Source organism: Tribolium castaneum, chromosome 7, assembly GCF_031307605.1.
Source record: "Tribolium castaneum strain GA2 chromosome 7, icTriCast1.1, whole genome shotgun sequence".
Lineage (NCBI taxonomy): Eukaryota > Metazoa > Arthropoda > Insecta > Coleoptera > Tenebrionidae > Tribolium > Tribolium castaneum.
Window position 1 is genome coordinate 17,913,677 of NC_087400.1, and position 21,929 is coordinate 17,935,605.

A 21,929-nucleotide genomic window follows, 5' to 3' on the forward strand; every position below is an offset into this window, starting at 1 on the left:
AATGTAGAAGAGATGTAGAACCCGGACCAGGAGCCTACGTTTGCAGCTGCCATTTTCGGGATGGAAGAAAGGAAAATGGTACCTGAATTATTTTTGCACAATATCGCAAAAAGAGCCTATTTTCAAGTGGAATCTCCCGAAAAAAAAAGATAAAAAAACAAGGACTCCCTTCCTGTTCTAGTTCCGCTGAATCATTAAGGTAAAAAGTGAATCCTAGTTTTAAATTGATTTACAATTTGATCATTTGAATAGTGTTGATATACCATCGACAGTGAATTTAGAGGATGTGCCATCGACGTCTACAGCCGTAGTTGCAGCACCAGCAGTTATAATTCAAGATGCTCCGTTAGAATCTATGGGTGTGCAAGCACCCTTGGTGTCACATGCGGCTCTTGAAGCAGAAAGGTATTTTCTCAAAAAGGAAAATGCTGAACTTAAAGCAAAAATACAATATCTGACAGTACGATTTTGCTATGAAAATGTTCAAGGAAATGACAAACTCATTGTTTTATATACCGGTCTTCCCAATAGCCAGATTTTCGAAGCATTGTTTCACTTAATCGAAAAGTTGGACATAAAATATTACCACAAATGGACAGTCCAAAAGTTAACTAGAATTGAACAACTCTTTTTAACCCTAGTAAAATTGAAACTCAATTTCCCTCAACTTGATTTGGCGCAACGCTTTGGGGTTGCCCAAAGCACAGTTTCTAATATTATTTTAACATTTGTCCATGTAATATATGAAATTTTATATAAACAGTTTATGACGACAATGCCTTCGCGCTAAAAAAATAAATCTTGCTTGCCAACATGTTTTAGCAATTTTACTAATTGTAGAGCAGTTCTAGATTGTACCGAAATTTTCACTGTGGTATCACGTAAGTCTATGTCAACGCAGAAATTAACATATAGTACTTCCAAACATCATAATACTTTCAAAGGGCTAATTGGAGTTGCACCCAATGGTGTCATCACATTTGTAAGTGATTTATACGTGGGATCAACTTCTGATCAAAAAGTTGTTTTAAATTGTGGAATAATCGACATGCTAAAAACTGGAGATATGATTTTAGCCGATAAGGGATTTTGATCCAAAATATTCTGCCACCAGGGGTCACTTTGAATATTCCACCTTTTTTATTAAATGTCCAATTTACACCAGAGCAAGTTAAGTGTACAGAAAATATTGCACGTGCAAGAATACACGTCGAAAGGGCAATACGCCGATTAAAATGTTATCATATTTTAAATTTTTTGCCAGAGTCTTTGTGCCACTATGGAGATATTGTTTTTAAAGCGACTGCCGCTTTAACAAACCTTCAATTTCCATTAATTAAAGAGGTAGCAGAATTGTTTCAGGATTAAAATAATGTAAAATAAAAACCACCTATTTGTATACAGTTTATTATTATGAAATAAAGGAAATATATTGGTCAAGATAAAATTCTTTTAAAATATTGATATTTTCTGACCACCCCGGATCTTTTTCAATTTGAAATATCTCTGTGCACTTTGGTGTCCACACGATAAAGTAGCAGATACTTCGACCAGTGATGTGCATTTGCCCCTGTACTTGGTGGTAATAATTGTGATTGGTGTTAAGATTAATGTCCTCATTTCCATCCCTCCAATAAAAATATTTTTGATCCTTCAGAGCTTCAGACAAACTGTCAGTGTCCCTATATTTATATGGGCATTTAATTTCGAGAATCCCATCTTCTTCCACTAATCCATCAGGACTTGCTCCCAAAAAGCCTGATTCTTCCAACTTACAAAAAAATGTAATATTACATTATTCATCTAAGTTATACGTGTTAATTATCTTCGACCTACCAAAATCCCGTCTCTTGGACTGTCTTCTCGTGGGTCTCACCCCGCTGCACAGCAGCAACCCTGTCAAGCGAATAGCCTTCCGCCAAATTTTTAAATAAAGAGGGTGGGAATCTTCGTCTACTGCAAGCAGATATTACCATGCCAAACCTGCTGGCCGTTAAACGATGTTTCCTTGCTACATGCCAATTTTCGTTAACATGTTGGCCCCGAGTGCACGCCTCAATCAGTTTAATGCATGCCTCATCTATTCTGCACTTCTCCAAAAGAAACATTTGTTTGTCTATGGCCTGCACGTATTCTAAGCTCTGTAGAATTTCTTCGATATCTGCAATAATTTTTCTGGCTTCTGGTCCTAAGAGCCAAGTGAAGCCCACCACATTCGTGACGCCTATTTCGGCACGAAACTGAATAATTTTGTCCTCAGTAGAGGACCTAGACAGTGCCGTATAGTTTGATAATTTCGGCTTGTAAACATCAGCTAACTTAATGACTTCTGTTTGTGGTGTGGACACTCAATGTCAGTAGCACTTACATTATAATAAGCATAATATAATGCTGCAGCCATATGATGGCAAGCCACGTTGCCCCTTGGGCAGGTACAATGTGCCGTCTTAACCCTTTCTTCTAGGTCATATGAAATCTAAAACACACTTTGTAGAAGAAATGTCTAACAGTTAAATAAATACAAACCTCCACAGTATAATTTAGCTTTTTCATGCTCGGTAGAACTTCTGCAGAAATTCTCATCGGTTGTACTGTGCCATCAAACCTAAATTTGGTGACGTGACCGCTGGTAAACGCATTTTCTCCCCGAACTAAAAAGCGATTACCGTCCCCAAAAAATTTCGCAATAAAGTGAAACTTCACAATGTGCTTTTCTGCCACTAAAATGCATAAATATAATAGTTTCTCAAAGTATAATTAAAACTTACTCACTTGTTCACCGACAACGTGGTTCTCTGTATTCTTTTATAAAGTTCGTATTTTCACAAAAAGTCACTACTAAATTAAATTAAAGTCTCTAGTGGCACAAATTACACCCGCTGCAGCTACTTGACACGGTATTAACGCACAAATACAACCAAAAAACCGAAAAAACACCGAAAAACGTATTACACCACGTGTAAAAGACTGGTTGATTAGCTTTGAGCAACTGACCTACCGTAATAAGAGTGGGGATGTGACGTCACGTCTGATAGCGCGTATATGTTTTTGAAGAACTAGTTTTTTCCCAATAATCTCCAGCGTTAGTGCGGTGTTTTTTACTTTGCAACACTGGCTAGAGACATTAAATAGATTGGTATAGCTACCGTTGAAATGCGATCCTCAATACGCTCGTGTCGTAATGTGGTCATGTGGGAAATTGTATTTTTCAAACACGTTGGGTAAATAACTATTTCTAACCGACAAACTTTTACAAAAAAGTGAAGTATGTTAACTAAAGTAGTATACAGTATTTATTTTCATATTTTTGTGACTTAGAACAGCAAAACGAAAAGCGAATATGTTTTCGCTAGTATGTTCATGCCATTTTAAAGAGGGAAAAAAATCTTCCCAATAAATTTAAATGGAATATGAAAAAACAATTCATTAGCATAGACCTAGAGAAAAGAACGAAGTGGAAAAGATAGTAAAAAAGACAGTGTAAAAAAGGATGGACCCAGTAGATGCTCTCTGTTTTGCTGCTATCTTTTGCCAAAGATATCATGAACAAAAGTGGATCACCACGAAAACATGTCGGCTGATAATGTTGAAAAATGATTTTTAGAAAAATTTCTCCCCAATCTTTCTGCAACTGTAAAGGACAATACAAGCTGCCATTTGGCAGTCATAAAAAGTACTTAACACATCATCAAGAAAAGAAGAAATTGAAGACAGTTATTACAAGTTTTAGGAATAAAAACATTTGAAAAAGTGCGTCAACTTCTTCGTCTTCCCTCATAGCTGAAAGCTGAAACCATGTTTACTTCACCTGAATTTAGTTGTGAATGTATTGAAATAATTAAACAAGAAATTTCAAAAATAACTTACGTCAGCTGGCAAAACTGTGGGATACAAGGATTAGGTTCATCATAAACTTCATGCTGTATTTTAGTCGTGTATTTAATATAAAAATATCCCAACAATCTAGCGCGTCGTGTACAGGTTGCATCAACCGCCTATAAGTTTATGTCTTCAGGTTGTAGGCAATAATAAAAAAAAAGTTTTAATATCATAGATACCTATTTTATAACATTTATAATGCGCAGGATAATTTTATGCTATAAATATTTCAAACATTATAAGAGGATTAATCAATATCCTCTGGAGTTACCCCCAAGATTGAAAACTACTTCTAGTCTGCGTCAGCAGAAAACGAGGCGAAGTAAAATCCTGCAAATCCTGGTTGATGGTATCTAGATACTGATACGTCAGGATTTATACCGAAGTGTAAGACTTTGTTCGTGCAGTCAATTATTCCTTGTTTATCATTTCTTTACGAATGCACAAGAAAAGTTTTTAGAACCACATATTTAATTTTTCTATAGAATTAGGTTCATTGAGTTTTGCACAAATTCTAAAAAAATAGTAGTTAATTTTATTATATACAGGGTGGTCTAACCCAGCTGCCGTCTTCTGTAGCTCAGTTACTATTAAAGTTGGATTTTTGATATTTTGTAGATGTTATTTATACTCTAGAACACATTTCAGGAAGATATTTTTTAATAGTGTCACAGGGTGGGATTAAAAGACATGTGGGTGTTTTGAATAAAAGGTTTATTTACACAATGACTAGATTGGCGAAATGTACTTACACTTTAGGGACGATTATTTTAAGGGCACAGGTCACACTTAGCACAGCAAACACTCGACGAAAAAATGACATCAACCCGAATAAACAGGAATAAACTCGAACTAATCAGGACTCCACTTGACTAAACTGGACTCCCTAATATTCCGCGTTTTTATTACGCTTCGAGAAGCTGACTCGACAGTATTGATAACATTTTCGTGTTACACTTATGAAGCACATCGCAACCCAGACCTCGTTTCGAAACATAATTTTTGTTACGGAATATTAGGTAATAGCAAAACCAACCCGATTTCCGCGTATGTGACATATGCCCGGCCCTAGGAGTTTGTCGCCTCGACAAACACTTTATAATTCTAACTTAAAAACTACCCTAACCAAATATTACATTCTAAACAACCTTCCGCACCAACGCCTCACTGTCAAAATGTTCACGTCGTTACTGTCTTTGGATTTTCACACTTGTCCAGTTTTTTTCGACATCACTGTCACTAGTTTTGCCCAGAGAAAAGGTTTCAGAGCCGCATGAACTTTCCTTTGTTGGCGATGCTGCCTCGCCACCTCCGATTGCTCAGGATCCCCTAAGTTTGACTAGGACTTAATTTCTTCTTTGACTGGCCACCTTATTCGATTTGGTAATCTTCACAAATTTCCTCCGCTCTTCAGCGCTCTCCCTGAAGACGAGAGACTTCTAGGGACCATTCGCTCATACTTAGGTGAACAGCCTCATTGCCGATTTTGTCCCTCTCCCTTGGTTCCGCTCTTTGCTTTCTCGAAGAACTTGCTTCTCGACATGGCAAGAGCTTGTCCTGTGGCCACTTTAAAACTGATCGACTTCGAAATGCGCTCTCTCCACCCCCTCCAGACTACTCCTAGGACAGGACAAAGCTCTCCCTCTGATATAGATTTGGCTCGTCTTCCGGTTGGATGTTCTCTTCTCGTGGGCGTTGGGCAAAAAAACACAACACAAAATTAAATTAAATTCCAAAAAAAAACTTAAAATCTACAAATAAATATTTTGAAATTTGAGCCGACTGGCTTTACATTACACTATTTACTACGTTGTGCTGACAAGAATGAATTTTCGCGACCTTCATTCTTGCAGCACCGACCTTGACTGGTATGTGGCTGTTTACATATTTTTGCTGACAGCCACATAACCAATAAACTTGACTCAACTAAACGAGATCCCGACGCGATTTTCCAATTTTTTGTTTTCTACTATAATATTTTCTCAAGATTTTAAAAGTAACAAAATATACTTACGTGTTTTTTCTTTGTTTCCTTTTCCCTAACACATGGTTTTATATCCACCTTCTCTTTAACACCGAGCATACATTTACTTTCACTTCTCTACAGAAAAATAATTAACTGACTTTAAATTTCACTACTTACGTTTTCTCTCTTTAGAACTACAAAAATTTTTCGCACTACGCCTGTCGACGTAGCACGGAATACCTCTTGCCCTTATTTCAGCACCTCCAGTGCTTTTTCATCGTGACTTCTCCGCCACGAACTCAAGTCGGCCACTTAGGCCCACACTTGTGGTCTCCTTTCCACAAGTTTTCCCTCTGGACACCCCATGTGTCCTTTTCTTTCTTCTCTCTTCAGCACCTCCTGTGGTCCTCTCGCCACGGCTTACTCCTCAGCCACTTAGGCCCTCCCTCAACAGCACCTCCTGTGCCACTCTTCGTGGTCTCTTTACCACGGAATCCTCCTCGGCCACTTAGGCCCTCAACAGCACCTCCTGCGCCACTCTTCGTGGTCTCTTTACCACGGAATTCTCCTCCAGGCAACGTATACCAACACCTGCGGCCTCCTCACCACAAGTACCTATTTGGACACCTCCTGTGTCCTAACTCAAGGGCAACTCCAATTTTCCTAGTTCTTCCGCCTAAAATTTTCTCTGATCTTTTCTTATCTTCGAATTCAACCATGCTCTTCACAATTTTTATTTTCCTAAAGTTGCAATATAAAAGCTTATAATTTTAAAAACACGTAAACACATTTTTCCCCATAAAAACCTTATCTAACTGATCCCTAATTCTTAGCCTATTTCTCATGATATACCCTATTACATCCTAACCTAATTACTTATACCTCCTTCTCTACCTCCCAAAAATTTTCTAGGGTCGGAGTCCTCATTACCTTAAGGGCTTCTTCCAAGGTTCTCTTTATCATTGTCTTTTTTCTTACTTTCTTACCACGAACATCTGTCTGATTTGCCGACACATTAGTTTCGCTACTTTGACTCGATTACAAATGCCATGACTGAACTACTCTCGTCAGCAGTTTTATCGTTAAATTGCCCTAGTTTTTTATTGTTACATTCCCCAAAATTTTTACTAAATTACCCTATTCGCTGTTCCTATCCGACCCTGACCCGAACTTTTGAATTTACACCCACATACTTCTAAACTCAACCCCTTCACCCGTTTTACTCGCTTGCATCACTAAGAAATCCATCAGGGACAAATATGAAGATTTGTCCCTCCGAGAACTTAAGGGCGCCTCCACCATATGTCACAGGGTGGTATTAAAAGGCATGTGGGTGTTTTGTATAAAAGGTTCATTTACACATTGACTAGATTGGCAAAATGCACTTACATTTTAGGGACGATCATTTTAAGGGCACAGGTTACACTTAGCACAGCAAACACTCGACGAAAAAATGACATCAACCCGATTAAACAGGAATAAACTCGACACACACACACATTATTTATTTTTTATATCGTTTATTTTAAAAATCCTCGTGATAAAGCTCAAATTAATTTTTTGGCTAGACAGATATTTCCGGAATATATAAAGTTTGTGCAAGAATCTTACAAGGATGCCACCATGAGACCTCACGGTTATTTTGTTGATTGATTTAAAACAAAATACTCCAGACGATTTCCGTATTCGTACAAATATTCTACCAGATGAAGAACCTTGTTGTGTACATCCCTAAGAAAAATTATAAATATAAAAGCAAGTAACTTATTCGTCAGTAGTATATGAGATGTCGCGGAAGTTAGAAAGAAACGCGGAGTTACTAAAATTTTTGCATAAAGCAACACCAGTATATCGTAAATCAATTCTTAATTCTGCTGATAAAAACTTGGTACATTGTATATGTGAGTGTGCCCACAACACATTACTAGGGAAAGTTCTTTTAAACAATTCTCAAAAGAGTAAATTAAAGAAACATAAGAAAATACTGAGAAATTTAGTCAATCGTAAATTATCTGTTCAGCTGAAGAAGAAATTAATTGTACAAAAAGGAGACGCTTTTTTACCACTGTTGTTGGCTCCAATAATTTCGGGAGTGTTGGGTCATTTATTTAATAAATAATAATCGTAATGGAACATGCAAGAAAAATGATAATGATTGATCCATCAGAGCTGGAACGTTTACATAACCGCAAAGACACTCAACCAAACACCTTAAATGAATTAGATCATGAAATGAAAAGAATCATAGATATGAAAAACATTGATGATAATGAAAAATGGACTTTGTATAATCAAGTGCTTCAAAAATATTTAAAAATTTCAAGCCGTTCGCGGGAACCTGTTTCTCTGCCGATAATTTATCCTAAAAAGGAAGATGATCAAATAAAACAATCTGAACGAATTAGTCTAAACATTTTGGGTTCCTTACCAACAACATTACAAGTTAAAGCGAATATTTTGCTAAACATTATAACTCACAATGGTGTTCCATGGAATGAAACCGGTAACGTTATTTATGATGGAGACGTAATTCCTGGTTCCAATGTATTTGATCTAATCAGTAATCACTCATGTTATGAAAAGTGGTGGTGGTAGTAGCAAGCTGAGTACCCAACCTGTCGGATGGAAAAAACTTGCAGAAATTTTGTATAAAATAAACGTTCCACGTACACTTATAGTTAATCCAAAACGTTTGAAATATATAAATGAGCAAAGTTCTGAAAGGAAAGAGTTAAAAGAGAAAGTAAAAGTAAAACAGTCGTCGTTGTCAAAGTTCATAACAGAAAATGAAGAAGAAGAAGAAGAAGGAGAATCAAATAACGAAGAAATCATTGCAAACATCATCAAGAAAACCAAGACGCTTGAGAGTTCCATGGTCGCCGTACAAAAGCAACTAGACGAAAATGAATGAAATAAAGGAAAGATATTTTATACCTCGTGACCCTCTTAGTTTTTCGAGTGCTGATAAATTAGTTATATAGAGGGCGTTGTCTACCACCCCGAATTACAGCGTGTAACGTACAACCCCGAAAGTAGATTCCATATTGAAAAAGTATTGAAAAAGCGATATAAAAGAGGGAAATGTGAATTTCTAGTACAGTGGAAAAATTACCCTTCAAAGTTTAACTCGTGGATTCCGTGCAGTTCTCTAAGTGCAATATGAATAATTACAATGATCTTTATTTGACATTAGTATCAAATAGTTCAATGAATTACTTTCCGGCAAACACGACAACGCGTTTTTGCACACAGCTTCCAAAAACTGTTCATTTGGATGGTGAATGGTGTGTTGGACTTTTGGAAATACAGTATCCATGTTCATTCTTAACTATCAACAATGGTGAAAATATCATTACTGCTCTTTTCAATTTAACGTGTCGACGATTATACAAAAAGGTGAAAAAGCCATTGACATAATGTTTAAAGATCCACGTTGTTTTACATGGATCGATGAACAGATTCGCAGTAGAAAATTCAAGTCTTCAAAAGAATTCAAGTACGATTTTAAAATGCGAAAGATTAAGTTTGAAAGCGATGTAATTATCAGGAAATATAAGACCAGAATTGAAGCTGGTAACTACGAAACAATCGAAGCTGTTTTGGATGCTTTAAATTCGTTAAGACCTTTAGTACAAGATAATGTTGAATTTAGATTAAATGACGGTTCAAAAAAAAATAACTGTAACAAGTAGTAGCATATATCTAACTAGCATATCATTTTCACCGACGTTAAGTCTCCAACTGGGTTTTGAACCAGATACAAAATGTACTGAACAAAACTTCAACACATCCCGCAAACATTATATTGGGTTTACCTTCGCAACTTTTTGCTTTTTGTGTAAGTGATATAATCGAACCTCAACTGTTGGGTGATATAATGGCTAAAGTGATTCGTATTGTGGTTATCGACAGCAAATATTACATTTACGGTACACATCATACACAATTATTTCCACACCCACACTACGTGCCAGTGTTAAAAAGAGAATTCGAAAACATCGAAATTGATATAAGAAGTTCAACAGGTGAAAAAGTACCATTTCAATTTGGAACTTTGTGTGTAAAACTACATTTTAAAAAAATTGCATAATGCATTCCTGTCATTATCACAATTATTATGTTAATCAAGCTGGTTCGGGAGGTCCGTAAAGTTGGCCCCACAAATTAAAATTTTCATAATTACGAATACATTTAATTAAAGTGCTCTGCAAGTGCTGGCGAATGCTGTAAATTAAATAAAAAATGCTACGTAAATAAATAAGAAAAATCAAGTATTTCACAGAATGTGAAATTTTAAAATCCAACTGCATTTCTAGAAAGTGCTCTCCAAGTGCTGAAAGATGCTGTATAATATATAAGAAATGCTGGGAACATAACCCCAAAAATTAAGGTCGTAAATGTGGGGCCAAGTTAACGATAGCCCCACAAAATGTAAAATTTTAAAATCCAACTGCATTTCTAGAAAGTGCTCGACAAGTGCTGAAAGATGCTGTGTAATATTTAGAAAGTGCTGTGAAAATAACCCCAAAAATGAAGGTCGTAAATGTGGGGTAAACTAAACGGTAGCCCCACAAAATGTTAAACTGTAAAATCTAACTGCATTTCTAGAAAGTGCTGGACAAGTGCTGAAAGATGCTGTATAATATTTAGAAAATGCTGCAAAAATAACCCCAAAAATGGGGGTCACATATATAGTGGGCGGGGCCAACTAAACAGTATTACCGTAGTACTTTTTTTCTGAAAGTACTTGACAAGTGCTGCAAGATGCTGTACCTATAATATTTAAATAATGCACTGAAAGTAATCTCAAAACCCAGCGTTATAGTATGTACAGGTGTGCTAATTGTAAAATTTTCTATCATGGAACAATAATACTAGTTACACCTTTAGAAAATTACGAAATTAATTAATGACTGCATTGTTCTCAGTCTTGTCATTTTTTTTATTTATTTTAATTATTATTTAGAAATCAAACTCAGTATCAACTACTAGGTCGCTAGGTGTAATTATAGTTATTTATTGTATTTAAGGGTCTTACAATGTGTTTTTTCCGCGCAAAGGTTAAGCGCATAGAACACATGTAAAACCAGTATGCAATACTAAGTTTTATCCACAGTCAGACAATATAGAAAAATTCCTTGGGGAAGTTGAGGGAGTTGACCATCTCAAAGTTAGGTTAAATTTTTCAAATTGAGTAAATGGATAACTTAAAGTCGAAGCCTAACCAAAGTGTTAGGTGCACTTTGGTTAGGCTTCGACTTTAAGTTATCCATTTATTCAATTTGAAATATAGAAAAAATCTGAGATGAAATCAATATTTTTAAATTATTTTTCCAAATTTTCATTTGACGTTTTGAAATGACGTTTGTTAAATAATTTTTAAAATCGTAATACTGCATTAGTTCCGACTTCGTTTACAGTAAATCTGTAAACTAAATATACCTTCTCATTTAATATAGGTAAAGGTAAGTACGAGAAATGCAGTTTAATTTCGTTACGGAAGACATGGAGTTTTCATAAAACCTGTAGGTTTTATGGATATCATTAGAGGTTTCCTAATAGCAATACTATGACCTAATAATAGACTGGCTGTAGATAAAAATACTAATTTATTTTTTTAGTTGCCCCAAAAAAATGTCAGGAAAAACCACCCTCTATATGATCTAAATAAACGGCAACCCTACGAAACATCTAGATAATTATTGGTTTTAGGTAGGTATTATCTGTTTCACAACAATGTGAAAGCCAACGTCGCATTTCACCAAATTATTTTTTTAAATAAGGTTGATAAAAATGTAAAATACTTTTTGTACTCATAGCTCTTAGGGCCGCTTTTACAATCGTCAAATAAACCCCGGATAAGTTATTCCTAGTATAGTTACTATGGTTGCAATTGTTACAACAATGTATTTTTCCAAATTTCTCCCGAGAATAAAATTATCCGACGATTGTAGAAGCGGCCCTAAGACAGCTATTTCCCGGTTATATCCAGCGTGTTTCGTGGTGATTTTCACCTTCCAACAATGGCTATGGACATTTAATTTAATTTAAATTATAAAAAATATTGATTTTTAATTTTTTGTGAGAGATTCGTTACAAAAATATTGTATCTAACTTGTTTGGGAAGCAATTTCCCATATTTGCACTTCATGCCGCCCTCACTACGCTCGTGCCGCAAACAAAGTGCTCATATGGGAAATTGTATTATCCAAAAATGTTAGGTAAATAACTATATTAATAATAATTAGATCTCTCATTGAAACTATAAATTACATCTGGCTATTAGAATTTAACTTTGGTTAAAATCGCAAATCTAGGAATTTTATTGGTTATTGCTATAGCAATAACGATTAACGCCCTTTAAATTTTAACGGTTTTATTACAGAATATGCGCTATATTAGCTATTAATTTTTAGAAGTGCATAAATAATTTTTTATAACAACTAATTTTGAGAGAAAATGCTACGTTGGCCTATACAGGATGTAAGCGAAATAAGTACATTAACTTTTCCCTGTGGTAGAACTCATCAAGACAAACACTTTTTCTATGTACAATTTTTTCAAAATCGCATTTTTAAAAATCATTTTTCCCCCCTACAAATTGACGAGCCTTTTATGAAATGCTCCAACAAAGAAAAGTAACAATAAATAATAGCCGCAAACAAGGTAACCGTTTCAAACGGTAATCTTGTCGACTAGGTAACTTTACTTCCAATGGCGTGTAAGAAAATTGTGTAAGATTTTAAAATAATTTTAACTCAAAAACTAAAACGTTTTCAAAAAAAAGTTATTAGGAAAAATTGTGTGTCTTGACGAGTTCTATTACCAGTTAAAATTAATGTACTTATTTCATTTACAGCCTGTATATTAGATGAATAAACAAATGCCATTTTGAAAGTTGATATCTCCTTTAAGTGGTAAATTATACTGCCATCTACTTTTGCGTCTTTAAACGTCTTTTTTGCATTGATTGCACATTGTGCACATTGTGCACATTGTGTTTTTTTCGATCGTGTAAATTGATTAAGAAGTTAACGTTAAATAAAGTCTTTATATTCTTTTATGGAAGTTAAAAGTCAAAAATGGATAATAAAGGTAATTTTTTATTAAATTTCAATTTATTTTTCACTGCTAAATTAATTGTGGTTAACTTCTCAAATTTCCTTAGATGCAGCCAAAAATACTAATCACACATACTACTTGGTACAACATTTAATTTTTAAATAATTAACTGAATCAAAATAAAAGTTCATAATAGATAATTTTTTAGTAAAACTGCTAACACAAAGTTATCAATACTCAAAACAGTGTAATCGTGTAACGCTCTAACAAATACAGAATTGCACACTTAGAGTATTATTGGTTGCATCTAAACAAATCAGAATAACACCCTACACTCTTAAATTGAAAGTTAACTACTCCACATAATTTCTCAAATTGTAAAACTCTTTCAAAAGAAAACTATAATGTATTGTTTTCTGTACTAAAACAAAATAGAACTTTTACTAAAATATCACAAAAAGAATGTATAAATATAAAATAAGAATGTTTACTTAAAAAATATTTTAAAAATGTTTTTCTAACAATATGGTAGATTAAAAAACAAGTTTTCTAAGACCACTCTTGAAGCACGAATCCAGTTTCAACAACGAGTGGCGTCAGCCGCGAGTTTTTTGAAAAAATGGGTGCTTCAAGGTCTTACGAAACGAGTTTTTTTATACTATTTTTTGTAATTTGCCCTCTTTCTGCCGATTTTAAACAAAAATTGTTATTTTAGTCGACTTATGTCTCAATTTTAAAAGTGAAAAATTGATTTAAAATTTCTGTTTTATTCAAATTCTGCCAAAAAACACGAGTATGAATGATAATGAAGGTAATCTTGCACGAACGTCTCCTGAAATTTGTGAAATTGGCAAAAATACGGTCGCGAATTTGCTTCCTGTCAACCTAAAAATTTTCGTAAAATGTTCAGTGAAATTATGATGTTGCCTATTAGCACACCAAAATGACGGCAAATTGCAAAAAATATTTTATGCAACGTATTCATGGAATAATGGACAGTTAAGGAAAAATTCTTATTTATTTGCAACAACATTTCGATAACGGGCGTTATCATCTTTATGCAAAATATTTGCACATATGTGGATTAAATGATGAAATGTAGGGGCGAATGTGTTGTGCCACACCAGCTTAATTCACAATGACATATAACATTTTATACAATTTTCGCATAATTTACATTGTCGCATATTGATACCCCGTCAAAGTCGCGGTTAATGAAACATTGCTGCAAATAAACTAGTATTTTTTCAAAACTGTTTTTTATTCCATGAATTACTAAGTTACAAATATCAACCCAAAAGGACACGTCTAAATCATAATTTAATAAATGTTTTATTGTTTAAGAACTTACTTTGGATGAAAAATAGAAAGTAATTAACATTGTATTGAAGGAACATGGAAATCTTTTTCAAGAAAATGGGAAACCACTTTATCCCTCAAACGATGTCTGGGTGAAAATAAGTAAATTTTTAAGAGAAGAACATAATATTTCAATGCATCCTAAAACCATATATAATTATGTTCTTAAAAATAACGCAAGAAGTGGTGTCAGGGAAGAAGTTTCTGATGCATCCTCCGAAAACGAAAGAAATGAAGACCACGAAGAACTAAAATTCACCATAACACTATCAGACAAAGAATGGGAAGCCGTTAAACCAATAGATGTTTTATACAGAGTTGGGAAAAACAATCTGAGAAAATACACAGTTTTACCACCACACAAATGGTCACCTATAATATTTTCGCACTTTTGGGAGCATACTAAAGTACCGTGTTCCCTAACTTTCAAACACGCGAAGGTTTTTGTATACGCTGAAAATTTTGTAGAAATTAAAGCTTACTGTTCTGAATGTGGTTCAACATTTTTTTCACATTTGGAAGAAGAACCAAAACACAATCAAAAAGTTTTATTCAAGTGTTCGTATCTTGGTCCCTTTATGAAAACGGTCCACACAAAAAAAAAGACCTTTAGCTGCCAACTGTAGACAGGAGACCGCAAAAATGCTTTTGGAAAGAAATATCTCCTGCAGCGCCTATCGTCAGCGAAGAGCTACGGACATGATGAAGTTTGGCGACATGGAACCACCTCACTTGCCAAAGGCATCTGTTCTGCAAGTTACTGTGGCTGAGGAAAAAGTGAAACGGCGACTAGCAGATGAAGTGTTGGATGCTGTTTATATTGCGAAATATCAGCCACCATACAGTGCATACATCAAAGATATTGGAGTAGATAAGTTTTTTATACATTATTGGAGTTCGACACAGATACATGTTTACAATGAATACTGTAAAAACACATTTTCTAAAATTTCCATAGACGCGACCAGTGGCATTTTTCAAAAAATTAGAAGACCGGATGGAATTAATTGTGGTTCAATATTTCTTTATGATGTGACAGTAAATGATCCTCAAACACGTGCTCAGTACTCTGTCTGTAATATGATAACAGAAAGGAACGATGGAGACTCGATTGGTTACTGGTTACGACAGTGGATAAGAGATGGGGCTTCTTACCCCAATGAAGTAGTGTGTGATATGTCCCTTGTTTTGTTATCAGGCATAGCAAAATCATTCGAAAATATCTTTAGCATAACATGCTACATTAATGAGTGCTACAATATTTTGTTTAACGGAAAAACTTTCTCAGTGAAAACGTATATACGCTGTAGTGTGGCACATGTTATAAAAATATTTACTTCACTTACTTCTTTAAAAGGAGAACGTCACAGAACGCGTCAATTTTACATAAGAATTTTAACAAAACTACTACTTTGTACTTCCGTAAAAGAAATAGAAAAGATTTTGTTCGCTGTATTTGTTGTCGCAGGAAGTGAAACTGAAGGTGAAGAAACTGAGTGTGATATCTATAAAATGTGGTTGAAGGACCTTATTGCAGAAGGCTCGGAATCAACAGATGAAAAAATTATTCTAGATCAGTATTTAAATAACGATGTTTGTGAAAATTTTGAATTGGATATGAATGAAGAAATTTCAACTGAATCACTATTTAAGCAATGGACTCTTCAGATTTATGAACGATCAAAATCACATTGCTCAAACAATGGAAGTAGGGACAACATGCAGTTTTTACCCCAAATAATCAAAGAAATTATTAATTTGTGTAAACTGCTACCATTGTGGACTGCAATAATGGCACCTTTTTTTATACACTCGAATACAGTTTAGTTAGCTCTAGTGCTCCTGTGGAGAGTAACTTTAACCACATAAAAAATCACATTTTTAGAGACAGGTCAATGCCGCTTAGAATAGATGATTTTATTTTAACTCACATTCAGGCAATAGAAGGTGCCACTATTCTTGTAAAGTCTGAAACCACCAAAGCTGAAGAAACAAAAATTAAGAGTGATATAATACAAACAATTGATACAGAAGCAAAAATCAAGCCAAGCAGTTTCTGGAAAAAAGAAGATAAAGAAAACGGACAACAGGAAACTGAGGGAAAACACAATCTCCAGATCGAAGAGGAAAGAGCAGTAGAAAATTGGAGAGGAGAAGGAGTGACGAAACCTAAAAGACCACGAAGGTCGTACCTCGAAAATCAGGAGGAGTGGAAATTTATCGATTTATCTGAAAATAATCCAGTTATTCCAATTGCCATCTTAAGAAATGGGAATTTTACCACTCTAAAACCTATATTAGTTAACAAACAAAAGTTTGTGTTTCTTAACACCTGTTCCTTAGACAGTCTGGTCCAAATCTTAGGTAGTTCATTTTGTGATTCCAAAAAGTTTAAAGAATCTATTAATACTATGTCTAGTCAAAACGACTTGTTCGAGTTATGCATAAAATTAGTTACGAGTCGCATAACTCGAAAAGCTTATACTTTAAGAGTCCCATGCCTCTACAAAATCAAAAAAAAGATTAAAACGGAAGATTACCACAGTAACATCACCACTCAACCAAATGTTGACGTGGCTACAGAGAAAAGCAGAAGAAGCCAAAGAAAGGGAAAAAGAACGACTTGCTGTTGCTGAACGGCATCATCAAGAGAATTCCGTATTATTTAGAGAATTTCTTAACATAATTAAGTCAAATAGAGACTAACCCATAAATTTTTGGGTGTTACTAATTAATGTTTTGTTTAGAGAATTTACTTATTTTGGTAATAATTAGCATAAACAAATGTTTTGTTTAGAGAACTTATTTATTTTGGTTATTTATTGAAGAATGTTCAGTTTTGTTTATAATTTTTTCATACAATATATATTACAAAATATTATTATTGTGCCACATAGTTCGACAAAGCTCGTCTCTTCTTTTAGCTGCTTCATTGTCATTTTGATTGTATAAAGCTACCATAGCATGATCATCATCTCTGCCTTCAACTATATACTGTTCTACTTCATCTTCACCTTCTACTAAACAAATGTTGTGTAATGTACAAGCTGCCATCACTGTTTGAATAATAGCTTCTGGTTTATCGCGGTCTAAATAATCTTTTAGACGTCGAAATCTACTTTTTAACCCTTTTAACAGCGCAAAAGTGTTTTCAATAACAACCCTCGTTTTTGCTAACATTCTATTAAAATACACTTGTTGGGGCAAAAGATGATCATTGTTTCGATAAGGTGTTATCAGCCAATTTTTAAGAAAAGAAGCGCTATCACCAATTACATAATAATTTGGTCTACATAATTGTTCAGCAATGGGGTAGATATCAGAAGTTCGCAAAACCCGTCCATCATGTACACTACCAGGCCACCTTATATCACAATCAATAAATGTCAAATCTGGTTTACACACACCTTGCAAAACCATTGAATAAAACTTTTTTCTATAAGTAATGGATAGAATTGTCTACGGGTTTTTTATTGGAATATGGCATCCGTCAATAACGCCAATTACTTTAGGTAAACCGTATTTAGCAAATCTATTTGCAACATAAACTGTTTCATCTTCTGTGGGTCATTTAATATATCGATGAGTTAGTTCGTGCAAAATAACATTAATAACCGTTTGCAAACAGAAATAGACAGATGATTTTGCGATACCAAAACGTTCTCCAACGAATAACCTAGTGATGTGAGTTGGTAAAATACGGCGGTACAAAACTCGGTATAAAAGTGTTTAAAACGGTATGTATAAAACATTTTATACCGTTTAAACCAAAAGATGTCAAATGTCAAATAAAGTGAGGTTGTAGTTTAAGTTTAACAAGTCTTTTGTTTCAACCTGCAATTTCAAAGAATAAAGAGCAAAATAAAAATTATGGGCAGACCTGCGAAATATAAAGAGATGGTTAAAAATATTTCATTTTACAAGCTTCTACAAGGGGAAAATCCGATTTTTATAAGTGCAAATTTTGTTCCAAAAGTTTTGCCAAAAATTTTAGTCGAGTGATACGTCATCTTCTTTTGGATTGCAAAAATGGAAAACTATCAGATGAGGATCTCAACCAAATAAAGAAAGTTTGCCAAACAAAAACAGAGACTGAAACTCTCAAGTCATTAACATTAGCAAATTCAGAGACTGAAGACGAAAACGATGAGACTGATAACAATGAAGACAGTATTAGCCACAATTTGACTAATAATGATAGTGTTGCTGCCAATAGTAGTAGTAATATTAGTGTGCTTTCTTCTGACCTGAGTTTTTCTAGGAAAAAAATGTATTTCAAAGATTGCTCACACTTTTTGGATCGGATGACGGAAGAGGAGCAGGTAACACTTTTGCCATTCATTTTCTATTTAAGTACATTTATTGTAATTTACCATACTTATTTAGAGAATTACATTTGGGATTTATTAGCAAGAGCAACTTATGCAAGTGACACACCACTGAGTTTTACTGAGAATCAGTATTGGATTGAAGCATTAAAGAAAATTCGGCCTAGTTTGAAGTTGCCTAGCAGATACCAACTGGCTCACAGTTTATTAGATAAAGAATATGATCGAGTGCAGAAAACAGTTACTGAAAAACTTGTAACTTCACAGTTTCTGTCGATACAACTAGATGCCTGGTCAAATATAAGGTCTTCCGTTAACATTTTTGGGCGTCATTAATATTTTGATAATGCTGTTTTAGATTTGAGTCAGTTATAAATGTTATAATAACAACACCTGAACCAGTTATTTACAAAACTATTAACTGCCAAGCAGAACGGCACACTGGCGAATATACAGCGTGCTCAAAAACTGGCGCACCAACTCAATGGTGTGTGGTAGAGAACTGGTTACATATAAAGGTAAAAATAGTAAAAAAATTCTTTGTATTAAAGTTATTGATAAATAACGGATTTTATATAAATGATATGTGGCAACGTTGTTTAATAGACGTGATCGCAATAGAATTTGATCAACAATAAAAATAAATTATTTTAAAAACGGTTTGTGTTGCCACATCTACAAATTAACGTCTCCTCCGAAAGACGAGTTAGTTGCGATGTTTTGGCATTACATTATCCGGTCACCCATCCAAGGAATGACCGGGGTGAGAGCTGCTTAACTTCATAGATTAATTATAATCTATGAAATCAGCTGACCTATGCAACTGAAAATAAAAGATCAATACAGATGCTAGCTGTTTCAGCTGAAGCTGATCTAAGCGGGGAACTGATTGAAATCATTTTAGATAACAATGGATTTTGTGGAAATTTTAAGAATTTTGCTTGATGTCCTTAGTTGTGTGTTAAAATGGATTACATTATTAGAAGCAGATGAATGCAGAATACCTTTTGTGATAGAAGCATTCATGGAAATAAAGGAAATAATTGATTCTAAATTTGAACATCCTCAGTGTTCAAATTACACAAAAAATATTTTAGATTCATTGGAATCTAGGAAAGAATACACGATTAAAGATATTCATAAAGCTGCCCACTTGCTTAATCCGAGGTCCAAAGGGAATTTATTAACAGCAGAAGAAAGCGTAGATGCGATGAGATTTATCAGTGAATTAGCTACTGCAATTCTTCCTGCTGATGAGTGCCAAAATGTGGCCCCGGAACTCGCCTTATATCGTACATCTACGGGTTTATTCCATAAGGAATTTGTTTGGAACAGTTTGAAATCACAATCCAACGGATAGAAGTTGTGCCCTATAATTTGGTGGAAAGGCATTTGTGGCTCAACATCTTTGTCCAAAGTTGCTGTCGCAATTTTGCAATGTCCTCCTACCAGTGCAGCTACTGAACGGTCTTTTTCTACTTCAGGTTCAGTTCACACTTTGAAGCGAAATCGGCTAACTGGTGAAAGAGCAGCCAAACTTACTTATATCAAGCATAATTAAAAAAAAATAAGTGCCCACAATCATGAAGGAAGTTTTATGGATCCCAATGATTATGCTGCTAGCACAGAACCTATGGAATATGACGATGAAGAAATGGATGAAGAGGATGAGGAAGTTATTATATTAGAAGTTACCGACTCCTTTACTGATGCTTAAATAACTACTACTGTTAACTCAAGATTTTTGCTTTTATTTTTCAAGAATTTATTTTCAGTTATTCTGCTTCATATTGTTTATTTACTTTTGATTCTTTAATAAAGTATTATTTTATAGTTATTAAATTTGATTAAATAAACTTTTCACAAATAAAAAAGTTTGGCGCCAATATTTGAAATAAAATACGGTTTTAAACGGTATTATACAAGCGTTTTAAACGGCAAAAAATAAAAAACTGTATTATAACATCATTAGAATAACCCTGTATATCAGTCAGGTGTAGCTAGTATCCACAAAAAAACTAATAAGGCCTTTTCCGGACCAATTTGTTTCCTTCCTCCTAACTCCTCATCTCGTTTATGAAAAAGATGACTGTGGCCATATGATTAACAACTATTTCAAATGTGGTTTTGCTCATGCGAAAATGTGATTTAAATCTAGACGAGTCTTGTACTACAAAATAACTTTTAATTATATAACCCCATTTACAACTGTGTTTAATACCATAGTATAATATTATATAATACATGAGAAGGACGTTCATCTTCACTGCCACTTAACAATAACCTATTTTGATTTTCTCTTTCATTTTCGAAAAGTGGAAATACTAGTGGAAAATATATCAACCAACGTTCCATATTTACATTTATTATTTAATAATAACCACAGAATAACAGGTTTTACAGAAACGCATCTGTCCTTGTCCCGATAGAGCGAAAGTGTCACTAGCACATCTATTGTTGCCAGCGCGTACTAAGTGTTATCGCGGGCGATTTGAATTGCCCGTAGTTACTTTTCTTTTAAAGTTTGATTGCATTTTTCGTATTGTTTGTAAATATTCACAACAATAGTTGCTAATAACACTTTCTGATGTTAGACAACTATTGTTGCTGAATATTTACAAAGAATACGAAAAATAAAATATGAGAATAAATAAAGACAATAAACTTGTAATAAAAATTTATTATCACTAGTCAATATACACGATACGATAACTATAAACTAATGATTGATCCATCAAATTATTTATATTCCCACAATAAAAAAGTTCAAAAAAGCACACACACGAAAAAAAAACACAAAACAGTACTAATTTCACATAAAACAAAGCCGAAGGCGAACACCAAACAAACCAAGCACAAAATGGCGATTTGCACAATGGCAACTGTCACAGGTCCACTGTTAATTTCTGCCGATATTATAGGTAACTTCGCTAAAATTGACTATACGTGTGTGCGACATCTGCGATGGCAAGCCGAACTACAGTCGATTTTGAATTTGGCGCCTATACTTGGCTTGGTGCATTTAGGTTTCACCACCCTGATAATAACCACACGCTTGTGGCGGCACTGGAAACACACAGGCGATTCACGGTTGATCGTAACCGTAGCCACAACACTTCCCATGACAAGTGACAGCCCTCCAGAACGACACTAGCGACACCACCTCTCTTGGCGTCGAGCAGGCATCCCGAACTGATATAGCCAAATCGAACCCTCACTGAAATAGGTTTTACTGATGATGCGGATAGATGGCCTTAGTGTTTTACGGGAAAAAGAAATCCTATTGGCGGATTTAAAATTTCAGATTATTGAAGAAAAACGTGGTACCGATGCGC

The 21,929-nt window shown here is 34.5% G+C and overlaps 1 protein-coding gene and 1 pseudogene across 2 annotated transcripts in view; one reads left to right on the forward strand and one right to left on the reverse strand.

Moving 5' to 3' along the window:
- Positions 1–21,929, forward strand: part of LOC107398920 (uncharacterized) — a 302,351-nt gene that overhangs the window by 888 nt on the left and 279,534 nt on the right. The gene's annotated exons all lie outside the window — the stretch shown is intronic.
- On the reverse strand, positions 1,392–21,717 carry LOC107399097 (putative nuclease HARBI1; annotated as a pseudogene).